This window comes from Phascolarctos cinereus, unplaced genomic scaffold, assembly GCF_003287225.1.
Source record: "Phascolarctos cinereus isolate Bilbo 61053 unplaced genomic scaffold, phaCin_HiC Scaffold_726;HRSCAF=1367, whole genome shotgun sequence".
Taxonomy (NCBI): Eukaryota; Metazoa; Chordata; class Mammalia; order Diprotodontia; family Phascolarctidae; genus Phascolarctos; species Phascolarctos cinereus.
In genome coordinates, this window is record NW_027556098.1 from 161,541,880 (window position 1) to 161,567,211 (window position 25,332).

The 25,332-nt window shown below is 38.7% G+C and overlaps 1 long non-coding RNA gene and 1 pseudogene across 2 annotated transcripts in view; one reads left to right on the plus strand and one right to left on the minus strand.

Moving 5' to 3' along the window:
• The window catches only part of LOC144454535 (uncharacterized), an 83,559-nt gene extending 60,856 nt beyond the window's left edge, over nt 1-22,703 (minus strand). The window contains exon 1 of one of the 2 annotated variants that reach the window (XR_013483014.1): nt 21,992-22,703. This is a non-coding gene — a long non-coding RNA (uncharacterized LOC144454535). The remainder of the gene's footprint in view (nt 1-21,991) is intronic. The other variant, XR_013483015.1, reaches the window with a different exon arrangement.
• Nucleotides 22,704-23,024: 321 nt separating this feature from the next.
• LOC110207144 (ADP-ribose pyrophosphatase, mitochondrial pseudogene) lies at nt 23,025-24,720 on the plus strand (annotated as a pseudogene).
• The last annotated feature ends 612 nt before the right edge of the window (nt 24,721-25,332 follow it).

Genomic DNA, 25,332 nt, shown 5'->3' on the forward strand with positions numbered 1-25,332 from the left:
TTTGAACTAAGGCAGATGAGTCTTTTTGACTCCAGGCCCGGCACTCTATCTGTTGTTCCACCTAGCTGTCTTGGCACATAGTATATGATTAATTCATTTTTATTGAATTGAAGTAAATCTTTTGGTAACTGTTGAATGACTTACAAGTGCTTCCTTTTGCTCCAATATAAAATCTAAACTACCAGGAGAATGGCCAGAGTCAAGCCCAGCCCAGAATCTCTGACAAGAGTCTAGCCTTTAGAAATTAAATTTGGACAGTAACATAGAATGTTTGCTCTAAGCTAGGGTGAAGTCTCTGACAGAGGGACTCAAGCCTCTGGATGAAGAAGAGCAGTCTAAATTAAAAACTAATTCTGAGGGAATCAGTTAGCTGGGAAGACCTTCCTCATTTTCTAAAAAGGTTAACATTTGGGGTTAAGAATTTCTTTCTGGGGAAATAAAAGCTTTCAGAGCCAAGATCCAGAGAGAATAAGACAAGAAAGCCTGAGGGTAGTTTTAGTTTTTATTTTTATTTTTCTAGTCATAGACTAGGATTATAGCTGGAAAAAAAATGAAATTGAACTTGAAAGAATATGGTAGCACCTACTTTTCCCTTGAAGAAGACATTGTCAAAGACATCAACTGAATCAGAAGTAGGTAGAAATAGCTGGGCATCTATCCAGTGGATAAATGTTCAACCAATTTAAGCCCTGTAGACTATGAGCCCCACAGGGAGAAGGCTTAGCATGATGATATTATTAGAAAATCCTGTAGCATTAAAGGAGTTGCCCTTCCACATATGCATTCTGATCGTGTATTCCCATATGTGTGTTTTTAATAAATGTACCATCTATCTTTCTCATTTTATTAAATAATTATTTTAAACTAATTGTATGCCTGGGTTAACTATTAAGAGTAAACTCACACGTGGGCTTGTAAATAATGGTTTTAGGGGATACTCACCTGTACTATATATTGAAGTTGGGTTAACAGCTCGTTAGTGGCCCAGCCTGCAGACTGGAGTGGCAGGAGATGCCCAAGTACCACATATATCTCTTTAATCTAGTTCATAGGACTCTAGATTTAGATCTCTAGAGGCTCTTAGATGTCATATAGTCCAACCTTATGATTTTACAGCTCAGAAAGCAAAACTGGTTAAATGACTTGCCCAAGGTCACACAGGTTTTATGTAACAGCGTCAAGATTCAAAATAGGTCCCCTGTTTCTGAACCTAGTACTCTTTCCCACCTTTCTATTTTGTAATGTTTTACAGTCATCTTTGTATATACCAATTGCCTCCTAGTCCATAATTTCCATGTAGGTAGTAAATAGTGTCTCGTTCAAACTTTATATCGATTCAAGTGCCTAGTTCACTTATTTGCACACAGTAGACCTTTAATAAATATTTGTTGAATTAATATTCTTTCATACCTTTTCCTAAGACTTATTATTTTTAACTTTCATATTTTTTTATTTTTTTCCTATTTCTTTCTAAACATTTTAAACAGATATCCAGTGGTTCTTATGTTTTAGAAGCTTGTTTTGTTCATTAACGTATATTTTAATATTCAAATGTCTAAGGTTTCATGGTACAAAATTCTAAGGACTGAGTAGATAGTGGGTCACTATGTTAAAATAGCTGGCTCTGCACTCTAACTCATGACTCCATTTACTCTAAATTGCATTTTTAAAAGGGCTCTCAGGAAGCTTGACTTCATTAAATTGATGGTGCCTCCTAGCTGCTTTCACCACTATTCTCCTAGCTTTGCCTCAGAGGAAACACTGTAGGGGTTTGGGGTTCGTTTTGTTTCAGTGTTTCCTCATTTGAACAGGTGACATAAGATAGAGGGGAAAAATTAAGCACCTTCAAATTTTGTAATTAACAATGAGCAACAGCCCACTTAGAATGGGTAAAATTCTTCTATAGCCCTGACACATACGAGGCAACCCGTACCTTGATTTAAGTTAGTCAAGACTGGCTGGGCATTAGAAGGAGCATGTAAAGAAATTAGCCTCTTTTTTTTTTTAAAGGACCATTTGGCAGCTGGGTATATTGGATCAAAAAGAAAAATAAAATTGTATGTCTAGTCTACTTAATCACTCCTTTCGCTTTGCTCATTCCAGCAGAGCTTAATCATAACTTACGGAATGTAATACAATACAACTTTATTTTGTATGACATTTTTCATAAAAAGCTGTATCCTAAAATACTTAATACATCTAGGAAGTTAAAATAAAAAATGAAAGTGAGAGAGAATGAATGTAAGTGATATCATTTGAGTAAGGCAGGAGGGGGAAGAGAGGCTATTTGCTATTGAGACATGAAAGTAAATGGAACATTGATGGGAGAGTGAGATAGAGGAAGACAGACCTAAGTACCAAGAGCTACAGAAAAGGTTTTCATATAACAGTGCTAAGAGATGGAATAAAAGGGTTCTCAGAACTATGTGGAAGAATTCATCATGAGAGTCCATGAACTCTACTAGAATACAGTCTAACAGTATTTTCTAAACAGAAAATCTGACTTAGAACTTAATGATGTAATAAATTAATTTACAGTGACTTTAAAGAATGTAAATGGAAAATCACTGGACTTGAAACCAGAGAGATATTATTTCTAGTTCCATTTTTTTCAATAATTAGTTTTGTGGCCTTGGATAAGTCACATTATCTTTTCAGCCTTCAATTTCCTCATCTGCAAGATGGATAGAGCTCAAGGTAAGCTTTCAGTTCTGTGGTCATATGACTTCTATAACCATACATACTCTTACATAACTTCCCAAGAAGCTAGCTATGATACATATGTTCTCCTTAAAAGGGTATAGATGATTATCACTCTTCAGAGTCCTACCTTGGACAAGATTCTGATGACACATAGACACCACTCCCTAGTCTATGTCAAACCAAAAAACTTGCTACTGCATCCTACTTTGTGGTCATTTTGAGCAATAAATATATGAGGCTGTGTAGAAGTGATTTGTTTAAAAGTTGACTCATCAAGGAGTATTCAAGTAGGAGGTATTACACATAGGTATGATTTTCCCTCACACCTGGCCAGGGAAGGGGAGGGCAATATGGGTAGAAAAGAGAATTAATAGCATGAAAGAAGTAAGGTTTAGCAACTTCTCTGGAATGAGGGAGGAGGGAAAAATTAGACTATGCTGCCTGTAGGGCACAATGTGCTAGAAATATAGTTATGCTAAATATAACCTTTTCCCAACCTTTATCCAAGGTAGTAGCTGAAAATTTTCTCTTTTCACACGTAATTTCATCGCATAATTACCTTGGAGAAAAAATGATAACAAATACATCTTGACAGGCAGCATAATTTCTTTTGAAGTGGCCTCTCTCTCTCTCTCTCTGACAACTTGAATGTGCCAACTACAATCTCAGGTTAAATGCAATGTTATATTCCCTCCACTTAGAAATGGACAATTACATATGCAGATTAATAGCTTATTGATTACCTTTATTTTCCAATTATCAATTTAAACAAATATTTACAGATTACAGGGATATAAGGTTATTATGGTAATTATGAACCTGACTTGAAAATAAAATAGCAAGATCTTGCATTGCAGACTTTACAATAATGAGGGGCCTACACTGTCTTAAATTTCAAGTTAAGAAAAATGTAGCTGGACTTTGGTATGTTATCAGCTTAGCCAGGCTACTATCTTTTACAACTGGCATACCAAAACTAATAATTATCATTCCTTAAAAGCCTTCCTGGCAAATTAGTTGCAGAAAAGTGCTTTGAAAGTTACCTCACCTCCTTAGTAGGCCGCTGGGTAATATTCTTTTAATTACAGGGCTTGCAATGTTTGTGTTCCTGTTACATTCCATTTTAAGCACCACATATTGACTCTGGCAGTCATTACTACATCTTGCACTCTCCTAAAGAGCTTTACTTCAATGTTTAATTCTACCTCAGAGATAAAAGGGCCTATTTGTCGGTGGCAAGTACTTTAGAAGATCAGGCTTACTCATCAACTGTCCAACAGTGAAGCTTGAACATCCAGGGAAAAGTCTGAACAGAAAAAGCACTGGTTGTATCTTCTCTGATGCTTTCTATATACTTCCATACCCCAAAGAACATTAACAGCCCCTGCAGGGTAACAGGTATGAATTACCTGTCCAATCTGTGGGGCCCTGACCAAAAGCATTTCCTATGCAGATGCCCTTTCATGAGTATACTCTGACCACACATGTTCCCCACCTGTGTGCCCCCATGCCTGATACCTATGCTCTCCTGCTTTTCTTATCATGAGATATATACACTGTGGTATGTATCCCAGGTTGTGAGGGAAATATTCTGTTGCTACCTAACTTGCTATGCTAATTCATTAAATACCTCTACTTTGAACTGTAGGCCCTCTGACTAACTAGTAAAAGGCAGGAGGCTTGTGTGCTATGCTTTTGGGTGGTGTAAGACCCACAAAGTACCTTGAACCTTGGGTAAGTTTTCTGGGCACTTGACTGTAGATGTATGAGGAAAGATGTCATAGGTACTGCAGGTTACAGAAGTCAAGTTAGCACATTAAAAAATATAGCCACTTGATAGAATTAATTAAAGGAGTCATCAATCAAATAACAAGATATGCATTGAGTACTTTAAGATGCCATAGCCTGGCCCCTTGTCTAGTCAAGTCACCTAGGAGAGAGACTTGAGCCTTGACACATTGGTGTGAGGCTGGTAGCACAATCAAACAGCCAAGAGTAGTGTAGGGAAAAAAATGACAGCTTAAACCACATTCTCTCTCATGGGAGGGTGTTGTACAATGCTATTTAAGGTTTCCAGTGTACAATATTGTATTAAGGATAGTGCATGACCATTCTTCTGAATAACAATAATGGGCATTTACATAGGTCTTTAAGTTTTGCAAAGTACTTTATATCCATTATATCTTTTGAGTATCATAAGGACCTTATGGAGTAGTTCTATACTGTAGACTTTAACATCCCAATTTTAAAGATAAGAAAATTGAGAATTAGAAAGGTTAAATGACTTGGTAATTAGAAACCTGCTAGGAATGTCTGAGGCAGTATTCAAGTCCAGGTCTCTACTGACTCCAGGTGTGAGAATACAGGCTCTGTGCTTCTTCCTCAAACTATACTGCCTCTCATAAGAGGCACACTGTAAAGTGAGTCTTCACACACACAGTCTTGAGGCAGATTCAGCTAAAATGTGTGGTTACCAGAGAACACAAGCAGGAACCTGCTTTTCAAGGCCACCTGTCAAAAAAGGTCACTTTTGGTAGAAGTATAATTAATAATATCCATAAGAAAGAATCATTGCATGTGTGTGGATAGTATGACCCAGGGGAGCAGACACTGGTAATATAGAATTGTACTTAGGGAATAGAATTCTATTCCCATTTTTGTAATTTAGCATCACTACAACCATCAGCTTAGCTTCTTCCTTCTTTCCAGAATCGTGATACAACTAGACCTTATTTTATGCAACACACAAGTCCTTGAAAAATGGCAAAGCAAACATATAATCAGATTTTAAATACACAATGGGATTGTGTTCATAAACATTGTCTTTAAAAGGAGTCCTACAGAGAATTATTTTATAAAGAATCTTTTTGCAAAGCAAATAACTACCTCCTGGTAGCAAATCTGAATTTTTATATACAGATAATCCCATATATAAATGAATGGACAGCTCCACTGTTGTCCTTATCCCCTCCTCTACTAATTCTCCACAGCGACTGACAGGAGAACCATTCTATTCATGTGTACATATGCTGAAGGTTGGGGAGGATGAAGGAGGGGGGAATGCTGTGTTTTTTAGAGCTATTAAAGAATACAGAAGGAGAGAAGCTATGAATGAACAGGAACACTTTAGGGAAACGGACACTGAAGGTAGATTCCTGAGCCTACAAGGTAGCTGCCCTGTTTCAAAATACTTACTACCTTCTTCTGCCACCTTCCATATACATTGCCTGATTTTTCAAGCCTTGCCTTGTGACAGTGCTTGAATTTTTCCAATCAGAGATTCATATGAATTAGCAAGTATCCTCTTTAAAAATCAAATTCTCTCTTCCATAGGGCTCTGAGTCCCAGAGAAACAGTTTGCAGGAAGAGCACTGGACCTGAAGCCAGGTGGCTTATGTTCGAGTCTAAAATTAAATTCTAACTTGCTTTTTAACTATATCAAGAGGCAATCTCTCTGACTGTGATTTTTTTGTGACAGAATGAAAAAAAACCATTGAATTTGGAGTCAGAAGACCTGGTCCTGTTAATCAGGTGCCTTTGTTTCTTCTTACCTGTGTGACCATGGGTAATTTAATCTGGGTCTCTGTTTTCTAAGCTTTGAGATGAGGAAATAGGACCAGATGGCCTCTAAGGTTCCTTCTATCCATAAATTCTATACTTTGAAAATAGGGGTGACACTAGTGCTATACATGTCTCACAGGGTTTTTATAAGAAAAGTGCTTTGTTAACTTTTAGGAGTCATCTAAATATGAACTGTTATTTATCAATACATTTAATAAATGTTTGTTCAACTGGATTCTTTAGTCATTCTCATGTTTTGTTAAATTAATTTCTTCCTAACATCTAGCTGAGAATCTCTCACCTAAGGAAACTGAATTTTTGATTGGAAGAGAGTGATAATTTTGGAGAACAGAAGCTTTGGAGGGGAGGGCTGATCTGAATTAGGTGCTGCAGTGGGGAATCTAAGCATTGTTAGAGCATGAGTACCCAGGGAATAAGGAAATAACTATTAAGAGGTAGAAACTAAGCAAAGAAAAGCTTGTCAAAACATATCAAAGATGCTATCAATCAAAAACCAATAAGCATTTATTAAGGGCTAGGTACCATGCTAGGCACAAGGGATACAAAGCCAGAAATAAAACAGTTCCTGCCCTCAAGGAGCTTACCTTCTTCACTTATTTCCAAATTAGCCTAGGATTTGCCATGTGACCAGAGAAGGAGGAGAAAGCTCCTTTCCCCTTTCTTCACCATGTTCTTGCATCATATGACTTCATGAACCCAAAACTATGGATAGCACTAATGTTATGGCAGTAGCTTTTGGAGTTTGTCAAACACATTAATGACAAGTCTGACCAATGTGAAAACTCCCTCCTCTGATAAAAATCAACTTGTCTGTAATTTAGAGTCTCGTAGTATGGCCTGGGGAACTGAGCAGTTGTAGTCAAATAGCCAATATGTGTCCAAGGACTTGAACACAGGTCTTCCTGACACCAAGGCCTGAACAACATCTATCCAATAGTCCATACTACCTCTCAGTTATGACAGTTGTTATATCACAGATTAAACAGGCTTTTGCAAAGTAGACTAGGAACCTACCATTTTCTGTGGGAAAATGTACTTTGAGGTTTGGACTGTAGGTATTAGAATGAGTTATATCACTAATATTTTGCTGGTACACAGAGACACATACATATTCAAAAAGATATATACACATACACACACAACTCCCATTACATACACATCATTTGCTATTTTGAGCTAATACAGTTCTTCCTAAGTGATCCTAAAATTATCTAACATTATAAACATGAAATAGAAGGTATACTAAAACACCTAATACAATACTATGAGTGCTAATTTTACTCAAATATTTGACACTTCCAAGCCCAGCTGAGTCTCACAGCAGCCCCTTGAGAGAAGTACTGCAGATGTTATCTTCATTCACAGATAAAGAAACCTAGGCCAAGGAAGACTTTTACTAGATGACCTCTAAGGGCTCTTTCCCACCTTCCCATATGATTATATAGTTCATGGTGTAGAAATTCTTGAGTTTCAGTCCTATATTTTCCTATTTGCTTGATGATGATTTATTCTGTTAGCAATCAGGCCACCCAGCATTAAAATGCCCCTACCTGTCATGGGCCCTTGTGTTTTTGAGCTTTCTCCTACTACTTATATAATATATTTATATATCATATTTATATTTATATAACATGTTTATATTAGGCCCTATACCAGACCTAAGGAACAAGCAGTGGTCTGGAGGTCACTCACTGTGACTCATGACCATGCCTTGTTACCCTGAGCAAGCATCCCCCCCCCTCTGGAACTCAGTTTCCTCATTCTTAAACTGAGAAGATTGGACTAATCTGACCCCATGGCACAGTCTGTCTTTAGCATTCTGTGATAATAAATCATTTCAATGTTATTTCTTGAATGTATATTATATACCTGGCCCATTGGATGCTTCCTCTAAAGATTAGGTTAAAAAATTTTGTATGATGATCAGTTTCTTTCTGAGATTATCATTCAGATCCCATCCACAGCAGTTCCGGCTTAATCACCTAAAGGCTTGGCTTGCAGAGAAAGAATACAAAGTACCTAATTTGGGTGTCCCTGAGTAGTGACTACAGACCTAAAAGAGAATTTTTAAAAGTAGTCATGTTAGGGGCTTTGTCATTTTATTTCAGACCCAATAACAACTGTCAATGAATCAGACGCCTAGAAAGCACATTTTAACTGAGCAGTCAATATGTCATCTAATGAGCATGCATAAGAATGCTATATGTGAAATTCTGGAAAAGTCAAATGAAACCCTTGAGAAACAGGCAAGGAGGGGAGAGGCTTTCTATATATGTTAGCCATGGCTTAGCATTGATAAAAACAAACAAACAAAAAAAACCCAGCAGCACATAGGTGGCAATATCCAGAAAGACAATCTCATCTATGGGAAAGTCTCTAGTGAAATGAGGGTTATTAATCAATGAAGCCAAAATGATGTTATGCAACAATATTCCCCAGTTACTCTTTCCCTGAAGAATTCCCTTGGGGAACCAAATAGAGGCATTAGCAGCTCTGATTTCTTGAAATGTTGTTCATTTTCCTTAATGTCATTGGAGTCACAGAAACCTCCAGATCACTACTTGTTTCACAGGCCCGATATGGGTGGGGAGGGGCTTTGATATAAATAAATAGTAGGAGAAAGCTCAAAAGCATAAATGGCTATGACAAGTTGGAGCATTTTAATGCTGGGTGGCCTGATTGCCAGCAGAATAAATCATCATCAAGCAAACAGGAAAATATAGGACAGAAACCCAAGAATTTCTACAGATAAAACTGATAATCATATGGGAAGGGCAGGAAAAAGCCCTTAGAGGTCATCTAGTAAAAATTTTCTCTTGACCTTAGTTTCTTTTTCTGTGAATGAAGATAATATCTGCAGTACTTCCCTAAAGGGACTGCTATAAGACTAAAATAAAGCAATATGTGTTTATTTTTTTTCAAACTTTAAAATTTGAAAGTTCAAACTATATAAATGTCAGTTATCAACTTCTCTTACAGATGAGGAAACTGAGGCCCAGAAGGTTAAATGACATGCTCAAATTCACACAGATAATTAGTGGCAGAGCTCTGAACAACACATAGGATTCCTGACGCCTTGCCCAGCAAATCTTCCCATTATACTGATCTGATTAATATTAGAGCTAAAAATATAGCCCAGAGTAAAAAAAAAATGCAATTAAGGAAAACATAAGCCCTTGTGAATTTATACAGACTCACTCAATTGTGTAGAAAGAACTGCTTATGTTCTAGAGTTTCTAATGCACCTAATTAAATTCTTCTGTTAGATGCTAGTTAACATGCAATGCTTAAGAGACTAAAAAGCACACAACAAACAGAGGGAATTCTCCAAGACACAGAGAAGAAAGCTCGAAGGCCCAAATGACCTTTTGCTGTTCCTGAAATTTTTCTGTTATGATGTTCAAAAACGAAGATTGCCAAACAGATGGAGCTGTTAAGTAGTTTTGAAAACAACATGACATACATGCAAAAAAAGCTTTAGGGACAACTTAAATTTCAGATATGATGCTACAGGTCAGTCAGAATCAATTGGAAATACAAAGGGGAAAAAATAGTAAAAGGCTCGATTCTATTTTCATGGCTATTGTTTTAATAAAACAGGGAATTTAAAAGATGGAGGTCCAAATTAATTGTAATTCTTCATCCACAGATACCCCACTAGTCCTAGTAGACAGAAGATGAGGTGAATGCGTCCGAAGAAGGGAATTAAAGTTGGCAGTTTGATACTCGTGTTCACTGCCATCATTTAAAAAAATACTGTATGTAATGAATAAGTGAAGCCAATTAAATCCAATGAGAGCCTTAGGAAATGGTGCCAGCAGTCAATTACTGTTTGAGAAAATGGTGTTAATAAATCCAGATTTTCTTTCTAATATATATAGGAGGAAATTCAACATCACTTTTCCCCCCTAAACTGAACCCTTAAGCAGTTTTTTACAGAAAGTTTTCTCCCCACCCCCTCCCTACTCTTTTCCCAGGAAGCTGAACTAGGCAATTTAGATTTTCACAGCAAAACACTTCCCTCTTATTACAGATCAAAGTCTTATCATTGGGAAATTAAAAAAAAAAAACAAAACACAAAAACCTGTTAGCCATCAGCTTTGGCTAATGTACATGGTTACACTCAATTCAGACCTGAGCTATGCAGCTTTCTAATACAATTGTAACATGGGATCTCACCATTTAAAATATTATCTTACTAACATTATTATCTAGAGGAACTTCATCCCTGAAAAAGTATAATTATGGTTATTTATTCATTTATAAAGTTTTCAGACAATGCAAAGTTGGGATGAAGAGCTAACATATTGAATTACCAAGTCAGGATCCAAAAGGATTCCTAGAAGATTAGGATGATGGGCTGACTCTGATAACATCAATTTTAATAGAGACAAATGTTTTACACTCACGGTCATGGAATCAACCGTACAAGTATGACATGAGGTAGGCATCACTACACAACATGAGAAAAAATATCTGAACTTTCATGAGATAAAAAATCTGAACTTTTTGTGGGCTGGAAAACTTGTGATATTTGTATATGCAATAATATGCAATGTTTAATATAGGTATAATAGTATGATGGAGAGGCAGTAATAGGCATGAGGAAGGTCACAGCCTGGTAAGAACAGAATTAGTAACAATGGATGCAAGGTGGTAGCTTAGGCTTTAGCTCAGTATAAGAAAAACGTCTCAAATTTAGAGCCTTCCAGAAGTAAAAGGGGAACATTTGAAGATAGTGTGTTCATCTTTATGTAAGGTCCTAAAGGTGAGAATGTTTGTCTATGAGTTGGGAATGTTAGAGAGTGGATACCTAGTCAGGTAGGTACAGGTTGCACTAGATAACCTTTGTGGTCTCTCCCAATATGAGGATCTTGTTATTCTCTGATAGATTTATCCATACCTTTGTGATATATATACCTATGACAGAAAATTAAATTAAACCAAAGATATTACTATGGGATCTCAGGTCTAGAACTGGAATGAACCATAGAGTCCACCTACTCTAATCCCTTCATTTTACAGATACAGAAACTGAGGCTCAGGAAAATGAAGCTACTTGCCTCAAAGTAACACAAGTATTTTGCACCAAAGGCAGAATGAGAAACCAGGTCAATTTAATGACATGGGGTTTGGGACATTTGTGACTGTGAGAGACAATTATATTACAGTCAACATTATGAAAAGTAAAAAAATGCAGTCTTCAATTGGTATGGCAGGACTTCAGGATAACAAAAAAAATCCTTGACTTGATGGAGTTGTTTGTTTGTTTTGTTTGTACAATAATGTAAAAGTTGTTTTTAGTATTTCATATATATGTGTGTGTGTGTGTGTGTGTGTGTGTGTGTGTGTATACATACATATATATACATATATATGTGTATGTATGTATGTATGTATATGTATGTATATAGCCATGGGATAGCATTTTTATTTTGAATTATAAGCTTTTATGGGTGAACTGTATTTTTTTCATTCCATTTCATTATAAGTAATGTAGGCAAGTGAAATGGAGAAGAAAAACATACCTTGGATATATTTGTCTGATCAGATTGAAATAAGGGAAGAAAATGTAGCTTTAAAAGTGACTTGGGGATACATAAAGAAATAGATTCACCTTAAACATTTATGTTTAGGAAATCTTTGCATTTCTTTCAGATTTTCAAAGAAAAGTAGGAGTAATAGATTACAGGGGTGGAGAACCTGTGGCCTCCAGGCCACATGTGGCCTTCTAGGTCCTTGGGTGCAGCCTTTTGACTGAGTCCAAATTTTACAGAACAAATCCTTTTATTGAGGGGATTTTTTTTCTGTGAAGTTTAGATTCAGTCAAAGTGCCACACTTGAGGACCTAGGCCACAGGTTCCCCACCCCAGATTAGTATGTACTGATTTGTTGTTGTTCAGTCATTTCAGTACGCCTTGCTCTTTGTGATCCCACTTGGGGTTTTCTTGGCAAAGACACTGGAATGGTTTGCCATTTCCTTCTCCAGCTCGTTTTACAGATGAGGAACTGAGGCAAATAGGGTTAAGTGACTTGCCCAGGGTCACACAGTTAGTGTCTGAGGCCAGATGTGAACTCAGGAAAATGAGTCTTCCTGACTCTAGGCCTAGCACTCTATTCATTGAGCCACCAAGCAGCCCAATATGTTCTGATCTTGCCTTTAACTTTGCTCAACTGGTTTTCAGTCTTTCATCTTGCTACACATTCTACCCTTATTCATGTATTCATTTGGAAAAAAATAAAGTATCAATTGTATTTCCACACTAAAATCTTTGGGAATCTATTTATAATTGAAATGTATGTTTCAAAAAGTGATCCAGATAGAATCAATGAAGTGAAAAACCCCATATACATGTGTAAAATAAGAAAGTAGGAGTGCAGGGCTTTTTAAAATGATTCCTGACTTAACAATAAATGTGTCTCTCTGAATTAGAAGTATCTTAACGATGTAAGTATATTACATAAAACACTGCCTTTTAGGAGATGAAAAATTCAATAGATGATTAATCATACCAATTGTTTTAAGATGGATATTCATTTTTAATGTACAATTTGAATGAAAACTACCAAATCAAAGAACTAACACACAAAATCTTTGGCTTATGTGCATTTGGGGAAAGCTAAAGCTCTCAATGAACATAAAGCATCCGGAAAGATCACTTTGAAGCCAGATTGGCTTGTGGGACTCATGTTAATGTAATTCTACCTTCAATTCCCAATTCTCCATACTCTCCCCCTCAAGAGTAGGGGAACAGGGTTAAGTAGAAAGAAGAATGAAGAAGAGGAATCTGTGAAGTAAACTTCTTAATATTATGCAAGTACAATCCAATTAAATACAATAAACCTTTAATTAAGATGCTGTAGTTGAAACTGAGAATGTGGAGACAAAAAAGAAAAAAAAATCTTACTATCAAAGATCTTATATTCTATTGGTATCAGTTCCTAAAGTGTGGTCTAGAGACTCTTGGGGGTCCCCTTGCAGAGGGTCCCTTTTTCATGTGGTCCTTAAGGTGAAACTATTTTTATAATAATACTATAACATTTTAATTCTAGTATAATATTGACAGATTGTCTAGTATAATATTGACATAAGCAAAAGCTCGTGGGGGGGGAAGGGTCCTCAATTATTTTAAGAGTATTAATGGGTCATAAGAGCAAAAAGTTTGATAATTGCTCAACTAGAGGACTATACATGTGAGAACATAAGTAAATACAAGATTTGAAAAGCAAGAGTAGCAAAGCTTGCCTAGGAGAACATAAGCTCACTTACAGGAAGTGCACACCACTCCCAACCCACCCCATCCTCAAGACAACTCAGAATTCATTATGGCATCCTTGCTGGCAGAAAATAGAGAGGCCTGAGGTGTGCGGACAGCTCCTTTAACATTATACACAGAGTTTTGACTTGTTAGCCAATTAAAACTTTTCATCACCAAACCATACAAATCCTTGAATCATCAGAGCTGACAGGAAGCAGAGAATATTTGCACATACTCTGAAATGTGTGTATACTGTGGGGTGTGGGTGGAGAGAGAGAAGGGCTGCTTCATCATGCATGTCCAGAAGCAGGACCACCCCAAAGGTCTATGACCCTCAACTGACTGGAATGACAACTGATAATATTCCAAGGGGGAAGGGGAGAGCAAGAAGTTCTAAATTTGTATGCAACAGATTGATTTTTTTGTTCATTTTGCCATTCTCTTTCATGATACTGATAAGTATAGTACATTAAAATGTAAGGCTATAATTATTATTTGCCAGCATTTATATAGCAATTTAAAATTTGCAAAGTACCTTATATATGTTATCTCATTCTATCCTCTTGACAAATCTGAGAGGTAGGTGCTATTATTATTCCAGTTTTACAGTTGAAGAGGAAACCAAGGCTGAGAGCAGTTAAATGACTGGCCCAGGGTCTCATAGCTACTAAGATTCACTAGCCTTATACTTACCTACTTGCATAGAACCCCTCTCCAGAATTACCTTGTCAAAAATCAAATTCCTTAGATTTACTTTTGTTATTTTTTTTCTTCTTTTCTTACTCTTTAACATATTAGATAAGAATCTGCCCTGCTCCTTTCCCCATAATTGACTTTCTTGGTTTGGATGATTCATTTGTTGTGCCTTCTTCCTAAGAAATATTCATTTAATGCATCTCCTTTCTAGTTCCTTTCCCTTTGTAGAACACTCTAAAATTGAATCTCTTCTTAGAGAGATTAGGCTTTGGCTAGATGTCCTTCTAGACTCATGTAAAAGTCCTATAAAATGGGACTTCTGAAAGACAAAAGTTTCACTCTTTCATCTGGCTAAATGAAGTAAGAATGAGATACTGGGCTTCCTTAAGACTCCCCTTCCCCATCACGCTATTTGAAAGGGCTTCTTCTGAGGAATCCATCCCTAGAAATATCACTACAAGAAGGAGGCAAAGTGATGAAGTCAAAAAGCTCTGTTTAGAGTCAGGGGACCTAGGCCAAATGGAATCCTTCTACTCACCACCTGTCTATTCCAGGGCCAGAACATCATAACAAAATAACAAATTTAGAGCTGAAAGAAACCTTAGAGGCCATCTAGTCCAACCCCTTCATTTTACACATAAAGATATCAAGTTTAAGTGGTTCGCCCAGGGTCTTAAAGCTATTAAGTTTGAAGTGGGATTTGAATCTAGATGTTCTGTGTCCAAATCCACTATCTTATTCATTGCATCACGCTCTACCTCTAGATCTAGCTCCCTCTCTTCTCTTTCCTAAAAAAAGAATCTGGAAAATAGATTCCTCCTACCCTGGGGTAAGATGCTGTCCAAATAAGCACTTCTGCACTTCTTCCTGGAGAAGAGACTTCTCCAAAATACCCGCTCCCCCTATCACATATGTACAATGTCCCCTCCTATCCCACCCCCTCCACACACACACACCACCCTAGCTGTTAAGGAATATGCATAGAGCTTGCTCCCTTCTCCAGGAGAACCTGATTTCTGTTCCTCTCTTTGTATAGAGCCCTGCCCTCTAATGTCCTTGAAAGACAGGATATGACTCTAAATGCTGGCCTCCCACAATCCCTTCTTGCTTCAATTCTTCATTGGAAATACTTTCCTCTCAGTAACCTCCAAATATTATTTCACGTAACATTTGTAGGAATGTGGGTTTTAGACCAAAAAAAAAAAAAATTTATTTCTCTTCTGTTCTTTTTTTCCCTTTGATATCCCTTTCAAGTTTTTCCATAAATAACTCTTCCCTTTAAACTCTCAATAGTCCTCAAATAAAATGAGTTTATAACCTATCTGGGTCAAGAAGCATGTAAGTAGTGACTAAACTCCTTATCTTTTCTTGCTTTCTATACTTGTTTCTTTTTTAATTTTTCTTTCCCATGCTGGAAAATTTGTACATCTAGTCCTTGCTCGCTTCTGACTTATTTTGAAGAAATGACTCAAATTTCCCTCTCTTGTTGTAAGCTCAATTTTTTTTTTACTCATGATTAAGCTCATTTTTTTGCCCTGTCATTTTGGAGTGCAAACCACATCCTTTGTATTTCACAGAATATTATTTACCTTTGATTTCTCACAAATGAGGTATCTTGGGGGATTTGGACTAGCTTCCTTTAGTATATGAAGGGCTTCACCCAGATGTATATAATATTTGATGTTTAATAGTGAAGTTCTAAAGATTGACTATGATATTCCTTGGTGAATTAAACTTGGGGTTCTTTCAATTTGCATCCTATTAGTTTTGCTGTGCTATCCTTTATACTGTTTCCGGTATTTTTGGACAATTTTCTTGCATGCTTTCCTACAATATTTGGTTTTTTCCCAAAAGACCTGTGATGTTTCAATATCTTTGGTCATTCTATCTTCAAGATCAGTTTCTTTTGAATTGCAGAGAAACTGTGTGTCCTTATAATTTTGTCTTTTGATTTGATTCTGTTAATTTTTTTTCTATCACTATATTTTCAAATCTTAAATCTATTGTTCTCATTTTAGTATTATTCTTTTAGTAAGCTCGCCTGTTATTTGCGTTAAATAATTCACTAATCATATATTCTTTTTTCTACTTCAGCTTTAAGAATACAAATGCCTGTCCTAATTTCCAGGTCTATTTCTTCTTTAAATTTTAAATATTTTCTTCTTGGTCATAATAGAGGTTCTAATCATTAAAGTTTTATAGTAAGTGAATACAGGTAGATCTCAGATTATATATTATAATACTCCCTTTTTAATTGTAAGTTTTGGAGTCTCTTTTAGAATATCATTATTCATGATTTAAGGCTATTTTCTTGATTATTTCATCATTTTTCCTTTTTTCCTTGTTTCTCTGCAAGTTTTTCTGTGACACATTTCCTATTAATCTTTCCCTATTCCTTTGTTGTCTACTGTTAAGCCTTCAGGCTTTAAGGCACATTTCTATTCTGAAATGATAGAAGGACACTAGGCTTAGATAGAACTCCACACTCATTGGTCTTAATATAATTCTAGAAGTCAGATTCTAAAATAATAGCTAGCATTTAAATAGCATTTTAAAACTTGCAAAGTGCTTTACATTTATTATCTCATTTATCCTCACAATTATGCTGTGAGGTAAGTGCTATAAGTTAAGAAAGTAAATAATAAAAAGAATGGACAAAAGCAATTATTATTTTTTTTTACTAAGAGTCTGACTGTGAAAGGGTAAAGAGACAGAGGGCAGTATCTGGAAGGAGTGGTACGGCCAATCTGATAGGTGTAAAATGATATCTCAAGCTTGTTTTGATATGCACTTCTCTAGTCAATAATGACTTAGAGCATTTTTATATGACCATAAATTGTTTTGATTTCTTCATTGGAAAATTGCCTGCTCATGTCTTTTGACCATTTTATCACCTGGGGGTAACTCATAATCTTATAGATTTTACAAAGTTCTTTATGTATTTAAGAATGAGACCTATATCTGAAAAACTGTCTATAAAATTTGTCCCCAATTTTCTGCTTAACTTCTGAACTTGGCAACATTTTATTTGTACAAAAACTTTCTAATGTAAGTGAAATTATCCATTTTACATCTCACACTGCTTTCTCTCTCTTCTTTATTCATGAATTGTTCATCTACTCATAAACTTGATAGGTAATACAATTCACATTCTTCAAATTTTCTTGTAGTATCTCTCTTTATATCTAGGTCATGTATCCATTTTGACCTTATCTTGTTAAATGGGGTAAGATATTGATCTATGCCCAATTTCTGCCAGGCTGCTTTCTAGTTTTCTTAACAATTTTTACCAAATAGTGAATTCTCATTCCAAAAACTTAAACGTCTGCACTTGTCAAATACAAGGTTACTATATTTATTTGCTGCTATAAATTGTATGTCTACTCTGTTCCACTGATCTACCATAGTTTTGATAATTACTGCCTTATAATATATAAGATCATTAAATTTGTTAATTTTAGAAAAAACATGGATGGACTTGAACAAAACAATGAAGAACCAAATGATCAGAACCAAGACAACATTGTATGCAATAACACCAATACTGTTTTAAGAACAACTTTGAGCAACTAAGTCATTTTGACTATTATAAATGCCCAAATTAACTACAAAGGAACTATGAAGACATTATCTGCATCCAAAGAAAGAACTAGAAGTTATGTATAGAATGATTTTACATATATATGTGTGTGTGTGTGTGTGTATATATATATATACACACACACACACACACATATTTGTGGCTAATGGTAGTCATGGGGGGAGAAAAAAGGAAAAGAAAAAAGTAACACGATAACTTTATTATATATTTAACAGGAACAAGTTTTACATAATAGATTTGCAGTTTCATGTACAATCATCTTTTTAAAATTCTATGTTATAAAAATGCTTGATTTATTTCACAAATTAAAAGTAAATAAATAAAAATTGTAAAAAAAATTCTATTTTTTTTAAAAGAGTAAACCAAGGAAACAGAAAATGATGACCATATAGCAGTGGGGGTCAAGTTGAGATTAGATAAGATAAACTTGTAATGGACATACAGAAAGTATGATGACTTTCTCCATTAGCATTCAGGAGCAAGCCAGAAAAAATGAAGAATGCAGCTAGCTGACCTGGTAACCCATGACTAGGGTTTAGCTAGGCATAAATTGCAATAGGACAGAGGGGCATTGGACACTGTGTAGTTGAACTGGTCAACCATAGCATCAAGACTGTGTAAAGAGGTAACACAGCAGAAGCAAACTGAGAACATGGAGTAAAGTGACTACAGGTTACAGTGAGACAAAAAGTAGTTCAAAAGGAGTGAGGCAAAGGGAGAGATCAAAAGACAGACTGTAATGATTACAGAGAGGAATCAGAGTTACCCCAAATCATGGAGGTAAAACAATTATGTATGAGGGTGAGTGATTTGGAGGAAGTGAAAATGTAGGTCATGGGAACTGAAGAAGTTGATAAATTGGGAGGCCAGAGTGTTGAAGAGGACATCAATGTATATCCTAAGAAACCCGAGTATAAGAGAAGGGTAGGAGTAAATAAGAGGACAAGATGCTAAGTAATGAATTACTTAAGAAACTGACTGTGTATGACCTGGATATTTGTAGGTGACAGTGGCTGAGATTTGCACTAGGTAATAAGAGTGATGAATCTCGAAAGAGTAAAGCTTACTCATGTGATAGAGGAATGAATCTCAAAACATCAAAGCTTGCTGAGTTACACTGGTAAAGAAACATGCCTGTGAGGTGCAAGGAGTATACTCATTTCTTCTCAGGGCTACATGTATCAACAGGGCACAAGACAAGGAACATCCAGTATTGGACAGGTTGGCAAACAATGTAGTAGAGTATCTCTGGAGGATCCCACGAGTGCTTGAGGTAAAGGGAATTTTAAAATGAAGTCTAGGATGAAAGAGTATTTGTTAATATTTGAACTGGATTCCAGATGCCATCTCAAAGGGGAGGGAATGGAGAGAAAGTAGGACTGGAGTGGGTAGGATCTGCTGAGGGGGACTGATAATATGAGAAGGTAAAGATTATAACTCAGATTCATAGAAATTAGGGGAGATAGCACTAGGATTTTTCTAGCCATAGGTTGTACTCATGGAGTGAGGCTTCTGCCTTCCAGGTTCCTGACAGTGAGTAGCAGCAGATTGTATTCTCTCAAATACCAGGAAAGAATATTTTTTCAAATTGTAGGGTTTGAGCCAGTAAGGAGATAGGTTCAGATGCCTAAACATCTGCTCCTTAGGTCCCCAGGGGTCTGATTTAATTAATAATCAGTTTTGATTTCTTTATCTCAGACAAAAATAAGGGAGATAATGTACACTTAAACAGTATCCTGCATAGAAGGAAAAAAAAAGTGTTCACTTGGCTGCTAGACAGATCTGGTATCTGACTTTGGGTTTCTAAATGAGTTCCTGAGGGTAGGAGGCCTGCTGTCTTATGTACTAGTCCTGGATTATAACAATAATACCTAGCAATACTCCCAAAGGTGTCCGAACCAGATCAAATTGTAATTGGGAAATATTTAACAAAATAAATAAAAATATAATAAAAATTTGGACAGCTAGGTGGCAAAGCAGATTAGTATGTGGCCTCAAACACTTAGCTGTGTGATTTTGGACAAGTCTCCCATCCCTGTTTGCCTCAGTTCCTCATCTGTAAAATGAGCTGGAGAAGGAAAAGGCAAACCACTCCATTATCTCTGCCAAGAAAATTGCAAATGGGGTCAGACATGACTGAAACAACTTAATAACAAAAAAATTACATTTTAAAACTAAGTTAATAGGCAAAATGCAGGCATTTTTACCCACAGATTAGTCCCTCCTTCCACAGCATCTTCTATTTGAGTTTGACATAACTAGTGCTTTAAGGTTTGCAAAACACCTTACTTATATTATCTCATTTGGGTAGAGAACTAAATTCTGGACAATTGATAATTGTTGGGAACTGAAATGTTGCTTATCTCAGAGGGTTCAATGAAGCAGGGAGGACTAACTAGTGCCTCCACAAGTAACTACAGGTTCAGGGGGAAGGAAGCCTCTAAATCCAATCCTTGAGAAGAGTCCAGTCTGTAGTCTCCTTCTCCTTTGTCTAATGGTGTAGCTAGAAGAAGTGTTTCATTAGTCTTGGTATCTGACAATATTGTTAATCAGCAGGAGGTGGACTTGGACCCAGGAAGACCTGAGTTTGAGTCCTGTTTCAGATACTTTCTTAGCTGTTTCCCTAAGCAAGTCACTGAACCTCTCTGCCTCAGTTTCCTAATCTGTAAAATGGGAATAATAATAGCACCAATTTCACAAGTTGATTGTGAAGATGAAATAATACATATAAACTTTAAGAACCTTAAAGTGCTATATAAATGCTATTATTATTATTGGTTCCTCACTTACCTAGGAATTTAGTAATGGAGAAGGAAAGAGAAGAGGCTTGTGGGAGCACTAGAGTTAGTAGTAGCAATTCTATTCTACCTAGGGTATTAAGTAGTAATAGAACGCTGTGCACCTGAACAAAGACAGCTCCACGTGCCAGCAGTTTCCTGGATGAAGGAGGTTCCAAACACAGGAGGGAGAGAGAGGGGGAGGGAGAGGGAGAAAGAGGGGGAGGGAGAGAGAGGGGGAGAGAGGGGGAGGGAGGAGAGAGGGGGAGGGAGATAGGGGAGGGAGAGGAGGGGGAGAGAGGGGGAGGGAGAGAGAGGGGGAGGGGGAGGGAGAGAGAGGGGGAGGGAGAGAGAGGGGGAGGAGAGAGGGAGGGGAGAGAGAGAACAGAAAGAGAAGAGAGAGAGAGAGAGAGAGAGAGAGAGAGAGAGAGAGAGAGAGAGAGAGAGAGAGAAGGGTAATTCCTGACAACTTGCTCTTCTCAGACTTAGAAATGTCTTAAATTAAAGTGTCCAAATAATGGAATTTGCTACTTTATATAGTAGCTACTTGTCTTCCTGAAAGTGTTCAGACACTTGGTAAATACATTATAAAGGAGATTCCTACATGGGGTTGAAGTCCTTAATAACCTCATTCTGTACTAAGTTCCTTTTCTGTTTAAGATTTTGTGAGCCTGTTGAGTTCTTCAGGCTTGAAGGGAAGAACTGAAGTATCAACAACGCATTTACAACAACATTCTAAAATTGCTTATTTATTCAGAGATTGTGTTTCTGTCACTTTGTAGTTTTAGGATCACATATTACGAAACAATAGAGGCCTTCAAGGTCACCTTGCCTCATTTTGCTGATGAAGAAACTGATGGCCTGAGAGGTTTAATGACTTGCCCAAATTCCCATAAGTGCAAGAATCAGGATTTGAACAGAGGTCTTCTGACTCTAAGTTCTGCACTCTTTTTACGTACCTTACTGTCTTGACACTCTTCAAAGATCACATTTGGGGCATTCTGTCTTTTACCTGGGTACATTTTCTTCGTAGTGGTGGTGGCCCAGTGCATCGAGCCATCTTTTTTTTTTCCCTTTAAACCCCATAGAATTTACAAGTTAGAAGAGCCCTCAGAGGCCATCTAATAATCCAACGTTCTCATTTTTACCTATGAAGAGCTAGGGCCCAGAAAATCAGTTAATAATGTGTCTAAGGTAGGATCTGAACCCAAGCCTTCCCACTCCAAGTCAGAAAGGCAGCAAGGTGAGGCAGTGAACAGAGTCCTGGATCTAGAGTCAGGGTAAACCTGAGTTCAAATGCGGCCTTAGCTGCGTGACCCTGAACAGGTATTAAGTTTCTTCAGCTGTGAAATGAGGGTCACAATACCACCTACCTCCTAAGGTTGTTGGGAAGACCAAGGGAAGTAACACTGGTAAAGCACTAGAGCAGCACTTCCTGGTTTCCTTCCTCCTAGAGAACTCCGCATTTCAAAGGAAGCTCCAGTACCTCAACTGGAAGGGGCCAGGCCACACTTACGTCCAGCTGGGGGATGGGGGTATGGGAAGTGACCCGGAGGTGACTTTCCTTACCAAAATATTTAAAAAATGCAATGGGGTCACGCTAAGGAAGGGGAGGAGCTCGAGGCAGGAGGGCCCTGTAGGGAGGGAAAAAGAGCCCGGGTTGGGCGCGGGGCCGCAGACAGGGCCTGGGGTCCAGCTCCAGTAGGAATGTGGAGATCTCCCGGAAGTGCCCGACGAGGAGGAGCGGGGCCTGAGAGTTTGACTGGGTGTGGGCCCCAGGCCAGGGATGGGAGGGTGTGGGAGGGGTCGGTCAGGGTGAGGGACCGGGTGGGGGGCTGGGGCGGGGTGTTGGCCCTGGTCCAGGCGCTAGGTGAGGGGCGGGGAGGGGTCTGTGAGTGTGACCTAGTCAGAACGGATCAGAGGTGAGGGGTTTCGGGGTGGGGGGGAGCCACGGGTACGGCGCGAGGCCTGGGCTGAGGGAGGGAGCGGGTGCTCGCCGCGTCTAGGAGTGAGGCAGGGGCGGGGTCCGTAAATGTTAACTGTCAGGGCGCGTTGTTCGAGAAGGGGGCAGGGTCAGAGTGCTCTATGGCCCCCAAGCCCGGGGCAGGCGGGGTCGGGGGGGTGGGGTTGGTGGCTGAAGGGGCGGGATCTGTGTGAACTGGGAACTGGTCCGGGTGCGTGGCCCTGGCTGGGGTGCGAAAGAGGCGGGGCCCGAGTCGGAAGGCGGGGCCTAGGCTCCTGCGCTTCCTGGGTCTCGCGCCAAGGCAGCCTGAAGACCTAGTCCCGCTTCCCGTGAGACCGTCAGGCCGCCTTTGCCCTGGAGGTAGGCTAACCTGTCCGCTACCGCGCTGTGGGGGTGACCGAGATTAACGAAAAGCGAAGTAGCGCTTCGTGTAGGAGCGGGCGAGTGACCAGTCCAACCGCCCCCTGTCGGATCGGAGGAGCCGCAGAACCTGCGCCAGCGCTGGGAGCGGCCTAGCTTGTGGAAGCCTCTTCCAGGCAACCAGCGGAGCCGCTGGTAGAGGCTCCCGAACCCCCGCGCCGGCCGTGACCTTGGCCCTCGGGGCTTCTCTGCTAAGTCAAGTGAGCGCGCTGGCGGCCTCGCGAGACTTCCTGCGAGCCTGCCTCACTTCGGCTGTCGTCATGTCGTACGCCACGCGTGCTGGCGGCAACCTCCACCGCAAGGCCCGCTCGTCGCCGTACCCGGGATCCTCGGTCGAGCGATGTCATGTTCCCGACGACAAAGTGGCCTGGCACGTCGAGTGGCCGGAGTATAAGCCCGTGGAGTACACGGCGGCCGCCGTCCTGGCTGGAGCTTCGTGGGCAGATCCCCAGATCGGCGAAAGGGGTTTTTCTCCCAAGTTCAACGAGAGGGATGGACGTGTTAACCGGAAAAGCCAGAGCGGCCCCTATGAGATTGAAAACGGACGGCCTAGAAATCCTGCAGGGCGGACGGGGCTCGTGGGCCGGGGACTTTTAGGGCGTTGGGGCCCAAACCACGCAGCAGACCCCATCGTTACTAGATGGAAAAGGGACAACTATGGAAATAAGGTGTCCCACCCTGTTTCTGGAAAAAACGTCCTACAGTTTGTAGCCATCAAACGGAAAGACTGTGGAGAGTGGGCGATCCCAGGGGGCATGGTGGATCCAGGAGAGAAAATCAGCGCTACCTTGAAACGAGAGTTTGGTGAAGAAGCAATGAATTCCTTGGAGAAGTCCAAGGCCGAAAAGAAAGACCTGGAGGAACAGTTGCACAGACTCTTCAGCCAGGAGCATTTAGTGGTTTATAAGGGATATGTCGATGACCCTCGAAACACTGATAATGCATGGATGGAGACAGAAGCTGTGAACTACCATGATGAAACAGGTGAGACAATGGATAGACTGACTCTGGAAGCAGGAGATGATGCTGGGAAGGTTAAATGGGTGGAAATCAATAATAAACTCAAACTTTATGCCAGTCACTCCCAGTTCATTGAACTTGTGGCTCAGAATCGAGGAGCTCACTGGAATGAGGACTGAGAGGCCCTGGCTACCTTTGGATGATAGCTTAGGAAACTCCAAGTATACTTAAGGTCTTCAAATAAACAGTTATGGGTCCAGGGAAAGAGCTCAGAACATTCATTTTAAAAGATCCCAAGTTTGGCCCCAAAGAAGATACACTAGAAGACACCTCTGATTCCTTACAGAAGTGGATCACTGCATGTGACACAATTTTTTGTTGTACTGGTTGGTTTTCCTGTGTTTTCCTCCCTCTTTAAAAACAAAACAAGCAACAACAACAACAGCAAAAAAAACCTTGTTATAGGGAATATCTGTCTTGGAGGGGAAGTAGTGGGTCATGAGGTAGTGGGAAAATAAAAGGACAAGTCACATCCTAACTAATTGTATTTGCCCTTTAGTCAGAGGTTGGTATTTTTTAAAAAAAGAGTGAAATGGGAAAGAGAAGAAAAGCTTTTTAGCCATAAGAAGATAGATATAAATAGCATTTTGTACATGTTATTTTTATATTGCCTTAGTCCAAAGTAAATAACTCTTGCTCTTTTATTACTTGTAGGCCAAAATAAATGCCTAATCAACAAGTTTCTTTGCTTTTTTCTTAGTTAATTCTCTCATGACAATTTGTTCTGCTTAATTTTTCTCCACCTGAATTTTGTAGTATTGCTAATTTCATGCCACAACATGTGCACCAGAAGGAGCCATAACATTAGCAATGGTCTAATGAAGCCTGATTTTTGTTTTACCTGTTTCAAAATTAGTTTTGCATAGTCGTGTTAAAACTGCTTTTAAGAACTGAAGCCTTATTTTTAACTTTAAAGCAATCAACTGTATGAAAAAAAAATCCAGTCATTGAATTAGTACTCAAGTGTTTCCATTTTAGAAAATCACCAATAAAGACTTGTCTAGAAATGAAAAAAAATGTGATGTGCTTGCTTGAGGATACTGTATTTTGGGGGCTAAGTGAGTTTTAAGGGGGAGGCTTATGTTATATAAGGAATTTATGATTTGGGTATGGGGTTAGAGTAAATAAATTCTGAGATACCTTTCACATACCTGGCCTCAGTTAGGACCTGGGTTTGAGTCCCAGTTTTGCCATCTTGTAGCCCTGGACTAGACAGACTTTCTGGTCCTTAGTTCCCTCATCTATAAAAGGGGATAATACTTCCTTTACCTACTTCATTAGGCTGTTATCAGGATCTCATGAAGTTTAATA